This window comes from Engystomops pustulosus, chromosome 11 (genome assembly GCF_040894005.1).
Source record: "Engystomops pustulosus chromosome 11, aEngPut4.maternal, whole genome shotgun sequence".
NCBI lineage: Eukaryota > Metazoa > Chordata > Amphibia > Anura > Leptodactylidae > Engystomops > Engystomops pustulosus.
This window is the reverse complement of record NC_092421.1, coordinates 30,234,456-30,245,262: the sequence shown is the minus strand read 5'-3', so window position 1 is coordinate 30,245,262 and position 10,807 is coordinate 30,234,456.

Genomic DNA, 10,807 nt, shown 5'->3' with positions numbered 1-10,807 from the left:
ATGTTAGGCTTAAAGGATGACTCCAAGGCAGTGCACTTTTACTGGGGAGGGTGTGGAGCTATGAATTGTGATGTTTAGGTCTGGTGGCAGGGATGTGTTAGGTGGAGGAAAGAATATGAGTTCTGTTTTGTCCATATTAAGTTTTAGAAAACGGGAAGAGAAGGAGGATATGGCTGATAGACCCTCTGGAATTCTTGCTTGGCAAGATGTCTGGGCCAGAAATATAGATCTGTGTTTCATTTGCATAGGAGTGGTTTTGTAAGCCAAGGGACTGAAATAGATGTCCTAGGCCAGAGGTGTAGAAGGTGAAGAGTTGGGGTTCCAGGACAGAACACTGAACGTCTGTTTGGAAAGGTATGAGGAGACCCCAGAAAGGGCTAGGTCAGTGATACCAAGAGAACATAGCTTCCGCAGCAGGAGAGTGGTCAACAGTGTCAAAGGCAAAGGACAGATCAAGGAAAAGGAGAACAAAGTAGTGATGTTTTGCCTTGGCTGACAGTAGGTCATTAGAGAGGGCAGTCTCAGTGCAGTGATTGGGTCAAAAACCAGATTGTAGTTTGTCAAGGAGCAAGTTGGAAGAAAGGTAGAAAGATGGTTTTAGAAGGACATGTTGTTCATGGAGTTTTGAAGAAAATGTAAGTAGTGAAATAGGGAGATAGTTCTTCGGAGTAGATGGGTCCAGAGATGGCTTCTTTAAGACGGGTGTGACAGTTGCATGTTTACAACGGAAGATGTAACAATACCAGTGGATACAAAAAGGTTGAAGAGATGAGTTAGGGGTGGGATGAGCACAGTGGTGAGGTTGAGGATGAGATGTTACGGAATTGTGTCAAACGCACAAGTAGTGAGAGGTGAGCTTGACAGCATGGAGGCCAGGGGTCAGTAGATGACAGCCACTTGGACGCCAGAAGGAGTATAGATGCGGATGGAGTGAAGAGGCGGACTCCTCTAATACAACGCCATACAACAGTATTGTAGTATTAGTTTGAACAAATGATAAGATAATGTCTTGTTCATGTCCTGAGAGAGAAAGCAAAAGCCGTTGTGTATAGGTTAAGAAAAAAAATTCAGCTTGTTCAAGTCCCTGAGTAGTACAGTAAAAAATTGTAAAAATAAAGTAGACCGCCTAAATGCCCCATATATTATAAAGCTCCCACATACAATAAAAGATCACCATACAATCCACACAATATTGCTGTGTCCGTAACAACCGTACAATAAAATAAAATTACTGAACCCATATGGTGAATACAGTAAAAGAAATAAAATTTTAAAAATGCCAGAAATTTGGATTTTTGCATATCCAACCAAACAAAAGCAATAAAAGGGATCAAAATGTGACATTTACACCACAATGATTCCAATAAAAAGAACAACTCATTCTGCAAAAAAAAATAGCCTTCGCACAGCTCAATCAACAACAAAAAAATCTAAATGTTACGCTGCTTTGAAGATGGTGATGCATACGCAAGTGATTTTTCTTTCCAAATGCGTTTTTATTCTGCAAAATTATTAAAATGTAAAAAAAAAATGTTGTACAAATGGGATATCACCCTAATAGAAACTCAACTTGGTAAGTTAAATCAATCTAGTAGCATACAGTGACATATGACAGATTTCAAACAATCGGGCTGGGTCCTCAAAGGGTTAAAAGGAACTTTAATATTTAATATTACATCTTATATGAATATTAAAAGCTTATTTGTGTGACAAGTAAAACAATGACTTTATGTGCCAGCGCATCAAGGTCCAAAAAAAACTATTCCAAGATGTGCTGGAATTGGGTATTGGTATTTGTCATTGGGTCACATCAGACAAACCTGCAGAATGGATGTTGTGTCTGAAAATCAAGGAATCCTCATGGTCATGTAAGCATTGTTGTTTAAAGTCTAAGCTTAGATTTTATGGAGACTGTTTACCATGTCACAAAGGTAGCAGGATAACTATTGTGTAATCTTACTCTTATGTTTAATTTATTACCCTCTAAATTGAATCATGCATATGTAATTGGCAATATGACTGTAGCATTAGAATGGCTGGTAATGACTTACACAGTAAACACCATGAGGTCTGGGTAATTGAAAACAAATCCATTTCAAAGTATCTCGGTGCAATATGGGAGAATAAACGAAATTGCTTGTCCGCGCAGTTATGACATGTTCTGCGGGGTCACTATAAAATTGGCATGTTAGCACCACAAATGTGTAATATCCATTCCATTTTATAAAACCCTGGTGGTATATTGTAATCTATGTGCTGTAGAGATTAATTATATCTATTTATAAACCATTACACACCGGAGCTCAAGGGGAACGAGAGGATAAGTCTTTGTACTTTATTCTAATTACACTTACTGGGGTAATCGCCCACCGGACCTGCAAGCACACAGCAATTTTTCAATTTTAGGGGTTTAAATAATTGGATTTGTTTTCATTTATAAATGTAAATATCTCATTTAACCCATTTTAAAGAGAATTGTGGGGTTGATTTTGCATTTGGAGGGTCTAGCTGTGCTGCGTCAAAACCTTGCATTTTTTTCTGCTGTCTTCTTAATGTTGTCTTAATTAAGATTGGAGCTGGGGGAGACATCCTACATAACACGCACTGGCTCCGTGGAGGTAATGGAAGAAACACTCACTGTCTACAGTTACTTTAATGATATGTTCACATTACATTTTAACCCTATGCTTGGACACATTACACACCATAGGCCCCTTGTAACACATTGTAGTTTGTCCCCAACCTATGAAGTAAAAAAAAAATGAAAATTATTAAGCTGCTTATTCTGACTGCTACATGTGTACATACAACTTGTATAAATACATGCATGTTTCCCTATATAGCTCTGAATGATAAAAATAGCCACATGCTGTCAACCACAGGGGGAGTTCAGTCCATATAAATGTATAACTACATCTGAGCTGTAAAAATATTGTTTTACAGGCTTTCCTTTGTGTCAACGTGGCTGTTGGAAGGAAACCTAGCTGCTGTGACTCATTAACCCTCCAATATGCATAGAGCTTCAGTATAATCTGACACCTCCGTGAGCTTCTAACAGTCTTCTAATGAAACAGTATTTGCATAAAGTAGAAAAATACAGATAAGAAGAAAATGAGGGAGTATTATATGATTCAATGTAAATGGTGATATAAGTAGTATCTCTCTACCCTACACTGTTTCTTATATTTATTTGCAATCTTAATTTATCCAAAGTTTGTTGAAAAGCTATTGATCATTTACCTTTTTTTTCCTTAAAGATATTCTGCCACACCGGTATTTCACAAAATTCAGAGCACACCACATGCTTCTGCTATTGATTAGGATTTCTGCCTGCTAATTTTTATTTTCCTGTATTGTGTCATTGTATAACTTGCATTTTATTGTCCTGAAATAATCTTCAAATGCAAGGTGTGATTACATCATTATACAGCCGTTAATCCCTCCCCCAGATAATGGATACACCCACCCCCTCCTCCTCTTCTTCAAATCCCATCAGCTGTGATGTCACTGGTCACTACATATCATGTGACTGTGGTTGTATAGGTACAGCTTCCTGCTTCTTTCTGCGTGCAGTGTAAGAACTTGTATGTGATGCTTAAAATATAGTATATAAACCAATAGTGTGTATATATACTATAGTATAGTATATTTTTATATATGTATATACACACTCATATATAGTAACTGTGATATATATATATATATATATATATATATATATATATATATATATACTACAAGTATGTATACTCTGTCATATGGCTAATTTACATCCCATATGTACACATGTATAATTTACTTCATTGAAGGCTATAAAATAGTGGCAGAAAGTAGTTACTTTATTGGTCTTTGAGATCAGTGGTGGCTCAGCAGGGTGACAGGGCATCTGTCACCATGGGTGTCTCCATTACAGGAGACTGTAAATGTTGGGGCGGCAAATGCGCAGTAGGTCCCCCACGGGCGCAGTTAGGCACAAGAGTGAGCACGTGGGCCACATCAGAGAGGCGCCAACGCTTGTGCAATACATGCGAGACTGCCGGCTTCAGTAACATGATCCTGCTGAAAGCACTTGAACACTGGATGCCATCATTGCCGGCCTCCACTACACAAGCGCAAGAACTGGAACCCGGTGGAGTGGCGGCCAATGCATAAAGAGGAGTTATGAATATACCCAACCGTAGGCACACAGTTCAGTCGATTAGGCCTCTTATTTGATAAGAGGTCAGAGCATCAGGTTACATTTGCCCACGCTTTGCCTAAAGACAGGAGTATAAATTTACCATTATTAGAAAGGGGCTGGGGAGTAGATTAGCTGAGAATGTTCGGATGGGGCCTTATTTGTGCTGACAGGTCCTCTTTAAACCTGGCTGACATATATCTTCTTAACCATTTCATGTAATCAGCCTGAAAGTGACCCCAAGAGTCAATTTACAAAGAGTTTGCTTTTCTTTTCCTAGAAAAAGTGATGATATACCGGTACTTGATCTTAAGTAATACCTCAGTTTTTTATGAACTTCGTCCACAAATGTAAATTAGGAATACTGAGGGTGATTATCAGGTCTTGTACGCCAGAAGGCTGACGTACAAATCCGGAAATAATTGCAATTGCTAGTGAACCGCCAGTAACTGTGATTATTTCCCCTTTCACGTAGACGTTAAGAGGGTGAATGCGGTAGTGGCCGGTGGTAGAGTGGCACTCTACAATTAGTGACCATTCCAGATGAACGATTGCTAATTAATTGCGTATTTCTATGCCGGGTAGGTCCGCTGGATACATCAAGAGGCCGGAGCTTGCATGAGCATCCTGTAAAGAATGGAAAGGCAGATCTACCTCCTAATCTCTGCATACACTACATTTTACAATCCTAGCAAAGTCCATAATCATTCCTCTCTATCTCCGATTCTTGTTCTTAGCATTTATTACTTGGATTACAAAGCTGCTGTATCAGCAGAGGCTAAAAGACTCTGATGAAATTCAGTGGGACTTATTTTCTCTGGATTACTAATAACTCACAGAACTGAAAAGCATCTCATTAGTCTTAATTATAAAGCCATTGCTTAATCTGAAGGCTATCTCTTGTGGTCTCATCACTGGAATTCATTGGAATAAGCTTGTTATTTATGATCCCGAGGAGTAAAATTCGACAGAAATCTCAGTAATTGAATTTAACCTTTCAGTTTGTTATTAACTTCGCCTTAAAGTACCTTAAATGGTTATTTACATTTCAACAAATTTTGCATAAATCTATAGTATTTGTAAATAGACAAAACTTTATAACGTATCTTAGAAAAGTGCCTCTTGCTCAAATTATCTGGATCTTTATTTTCTTCCCCATCAACTGGGAATCAATATAAAACCTCCCCAGAGCCCACAAGAAGGAGTACAGCTCATAGAGATGCAACATTTAAATAGAGCTCTTCGAGGATGGGCACGGGAGGAAGGGCCAAGACATAGGCTGCTAGAGGTAAACTTTATTCTTATTAATTCAGGTAACTACTTTAAATATAATTTTCTAAATTATACTACCAATGCTTGTGATTGAGCACCTATTATGACTTATCAGTTTTGAGACATCTGAGAATAAGAGATGGAACTTAAAGTCAACCTTTCATCACATTTTCACAAATACAGCTGGTGACAGGTTTCTATAGAGGTCTAGTAGCTAAGTGACACCCTTCTTATAGCTAAAATTGTTTACATCCCCATAAATTAACTGTATCTTAAATTACCTGCCATTAGAAGGGGAATATAGAGAAACAAAAGAACAAACAGAGGAAGGCGCCTAAGGGGATATCTTCACGGTAAATATGGAATAATTGACAATGGAGGCCCACAGCGGGGCTGCTCACCTAGTTTCCACTTGGGTAAAGGCCAAATGTCCCTGGGGGATGCACGTGGTAGCACACAGGTTCCAGTCGATAGAGCTCCAAACTCTTGGTGTACTCAGGCAGCTGCCTCTAGGCCAAAAAAGCTGGAACCATAAAAAACCATGGCAGTCCGGTATCAAATAGGACAGTATAGGGCAGTGGTGGCGAACCTATAGCACTGGTGCCAGAGGCGGCACTCGGAGCCCTCTCTGTGGGCACCCAGGCCATCACCCCAGAATGAAGTTCACCAGACAGGAATCAAAAAATCTTCCTAGAGAATCTTACGACAATGATAGGTGTCTTTAGGAGGCTGAACGATTGAAAGTTGTCAAAGAAAAGGGAGAAATAAATTACAGCTTAAATTTCTGTGTTGGCACTTTGCAATAAATAAGTGGCTTTTTGTTGGAGTTTGGGCACTCCGGCTCTAAAAGGTTCGCCATCACTGGTATAGGGTAAAGAAAAATAACCATTTTTGGCCAGGAATTATTGCGCCACTCTGTACTCAGTACAGGAGTGTCAACATCAAAAAGAGTATTTAATTGACTCTACTCCAAAATGCTGTAGAACTATTTTATAATAATACAAATGAATATTAAAATAAAGTATGATAAAATATAAACATCTAACAGATGGATGGGGTTGGTCGTGTCCTTGTTAACGCATTTCGGGGTCTTGCCCCTTCAAAACAAAACCCTATACTGTCCGTCAGAAGGGGCATGTCCTGCTTGCCTGGCCCCTCCCATCTAGTCCTCCCAATACCTTATACCTCCTCACTATACAGCAATTTATGTCATGGGACCAGGGTTCCATATATATTTGCAAAATTTACCCCATGTATGCATCTTATCATATGAATTCACAGCATACCACTATGGACTTTAACTCCTCTTTATCTTCCATGCAGGCATGCTGTGCTTTCATGTGATCAGATTGGGTACCTTAGATTACATCACCCTAGTCACATGACATAAGTAAATAGAGCTTTATATGTCTTTAGTTGAATATTAGCAGATGGTCCCTAAGTACATGGAGGCAGGGCAGTGATATGAAGAGACACCAAGTTGTCAGTCATAATAAGAGGGGGTGGTTTACTGGCAGCCCAGGAGAGAGGAGTCAAGAAGGCTAATTTGCATATCAGAAAATTGGCTCTAATTAAGGAACAGTGTATCACTGGCAGCTCATTTTAGGTGATATGGGTAATCCTTTACCAGGAGGCATTGTTGGTTTGTGGGGTAAAATTCTGTTGACGGGGAATAATATAATGGATAATTAATTTATGCAAATTTGTTGAATGGCAAATTTATGGTCCTTTAAACCATCCTAAGGGCATTGCTGGGGACAGTCGATAAATAGAAGTCTATATGAGCCATGAACTGGTATATGTTTCTGCAGGCAGCTCACAGCTAAAAAAATGTTTTGCGGTAGGGTATACAGTGGGAGCTACAGATTTGTAACCAGCATCCCTGGAATGTGCTTCTTGTATATTCTTCTTGAGTTTGTTTTTTAGCTAGATACTGTATATTGATGTTTTATCCTAAAAATAGGAATACAGGCGGTCCCCTACTTAAGAACACTCAACTTACATACGACCCCTAGATACAAACGGACCACTGGATATTGGTAATTTATTGTACTTTAGTCCTAGGCTACAATAAACAACTGTAATAGTTATCAAAGGTGTTTTTATTGAAGCTTTATTGTTAATCCTGGTTCTTATGACAACTTAACATTTTTAAAATCCAATTGTTACAGAGACCAAAAAAAGTTCTGGCTGGGATTACAATGATAAAATATACAGTTCCGACTTACATACAAATTCAACTTAAGAACAAACCTACAGACCCTATCTTGTATGTAACCCGGGGACTGCCTGTATCAGATTGGCTTAATACAGGATACACATTCACAGATCCCATCAGATACAGTATCTTGAACAAGGATAACATATTTTCAGATCATTATACCATACATTCTAGAGTATAACGCAACCCGAGTATAAGCCGAGACCCCTAATTTTAACACAAAAATGGAAAAACCTATTGACTAGAGTATAAGCTGAGGGTGGGAAATGCATTGAACACAGCCCCCACAGTATATAGCCTGCCAGTCCCTGCCCCACAGTATATAGCCTGCCTACCTCCCCAGTATAATATAGCCTGCCAGCCCCCTGTAGTATATGGCCAGCCAGCCCCCTGTAGTATATAGCCAGCCAGCCCCCTGTAGTATATAGCCAGCCAGCCCCCTGTAGTATATAGCCAGCCAGCCCCCTGTAGTATATAGCCAGCCAGCCCCCTGTAGTATATAGCCTGCCAGCCCCCTGTAGTATATAGCCATACAGTCCCTGTAGTATACAGCCAGTCCCCTGTAGTGTATAGCCCGCAGTTCCCCAACCCCCTAGTATATAGCCTGTAGGAAAAAACAAAAATGTGTACTCACCTTCCGACGCAAAACCCCAACCCCCCGACAGGTCCTCTTCTATCCATCGCAGCTCCGGCATTGACTCAGTGTCCTTGTGCTGTCCGTCGCAGGCATCTTGACGTCAGCTGCTTGCTGCCAACATAGTGTGTGCCAATGCCGGCGCACACATTAGAATATCAGCGTGCGGATGATGTCACAATGCCGGGACATGGAGCCGATGATGGAGCCGCGATGTATGGTTGAGGACCTGCCGGGGTGGGGGTGTCAGAAGGTGAATCAGAAGGTGACTCAGGTATAAGCCGAGTTAGGGTTTTTCAAAACATTTTTTTGTGCTGAAAAACTTGGCTTATACCCGAGTATATACAGTAATGCTTTATAATATATGGAGATGGATTTTTATTTTTGCTGTGTTCTCTTTTAAATAGTTGCTACTATAAATATACAGTATGCATATCTCAGCAATAAATTCCTACTGTATTTCCTTTCAAAGTAGTTGTGCTTTGCCCCCTGCACGGACAACTAATAGCTTCATAAATAGCTCTATACATAGCGGACCGTTTCCAGCAAAAGCAAATATATATATACACTCATCGGCCACTTTATTAGGTACACCATGCTAGTAACGGGTTGGACCTCCTTTTGCCTTTAGAACTGCCTCAATTCTTCGTGGCATAGATTTAGCAAGGTGCTGGAAGCATTCCTCAGAGATTTTGGTCCATATTGACATGATGGCATCACACAGTTGCCGCAGATTTGTCGGCTGCACATCCATGATGAGAATCTCCCGTTCCACCACATCCCAAAGATGCTCTATTGGATTGAGATCTGGTGACTGTGGAGGCCATTTGAGTACAGTGAACTCATTGTCATGTTCAAGAAACCAGTCTGAGATGATTCCAGCTTTATGACATGGCGCATTATCCTGCTGAAAGTAGCCATCAGATGTTGGGTACATTGTGGTCATAAAGGGATGGACATGGTCAGCAACAATACTCAGGTAGGCTGTGGCGTTGCAACGATGCTCAATTGGTACCAAGGGGCCCAAAGAGTGCCAAGAAAATATTCCCCACACCATGACACCACCACCACCAGCATGAACCGTTGATACAGGGCAGGATGGATCCATGCTTTCATGTTGTTGGCGCCAAATTCTGACCCTACCATCCGAATGTTGCAGCAGAAATCGAGACTCATCAGACCAGGCAACATTTTTCCTATCTTCTACTGTCCAATTTCGATGAGCTTGTGCAAATTTTAGCCTCAGTTTCCTGTTCTTAGTTGCAAGGAGTGGCACCCGGTGTGGTCTTCTGCTGCTGTAGCCCATCTGCCTCAAAGTTCATCCGAATGTCGCAGCCGAAATCTAGACTCATCAGACCAGGCAACGTTTTTCCAATCAACGGCTGGCGATTTGAGTCACTGTTGCCTTTCAATCAGCTCGAACCAGTCTGCCCATTCTCCTCTGACCTCTGGCATCAACAAGGCATTTCCGCCCACAGAACTGCCGCTCACTGGATGTTTTTTCTTTTTCGGACCATTCTCTGTAAACCCTAGAGATGGTTGTGCGTGAAAATCCCAGTAGATCAGCAGTTTCTGAAATACTCAGACCAGCCCTTCTGGCACCAACAACCATGCCACGTTCAAAGGCACTCAAATCACCTTTCTTCCCCATACTGATGATCGGCTTGAACTGCAGGAGATTGTCTTGACCATGTCTACATGCCTAAATGCACTGAGTTGCTGCCATGTGATTGGCTGATTAGAAATTAAGTGTTAACGAGCAGTTGGACAGGTGTACCTAATAAAGTGGCCGGTGAGTGTATATAAATACCATAAACGGTGTATATAATTTTAAAGCTATTCTTTCCAACATGTGCTGAAGGTGAAAGAAACATATCTGTAATTGCTCATTTTTCTTTTTCGGCAGTATGAAATTGATATGAAATTGATACATTTCCGCCAAAAACTGTTTGAAAACAGTCGAGTGAAAACTATTTCTACTGCAAATATGCAATTTTACTGAGGTTTTGTAGATAATATTCAGACAACAGAAAAAGAAGCAATCCAGCCAAGACTTAAGGTAATGTCCCTTTTATGATCCACATACACAAAGTACTAAATAAACAATCTTGTATATGGTAATTATTATAGAAAAAAAAAACAAGTATAATTTTTCAGTTCTGGAAAATGTGGTGTGTTGGTTCTATACACAGCATATAAATATATGGCACATAACAGACACTATGCGACTAATGCTACAGAAACCTTTACATGGATAGAGTTTTAGGGCGAGAAACTTTGACGGCGACATAACGCATCAATGAACACCATTTTTACAGCCCAATGCAAAGAACATGGGGTCGGACCAATCATTCCTGCAGATGTCATTCTATTGTATTGATTACCACTGGGTAATGTGCCGACAATAATCTTGTATCTTTTATGCAACATCAAAGATGAATTCAGCCAACAAATAAGCTGATCAGGAACAATTATTCCTACAAGCACCTGCTCCTGATAATTG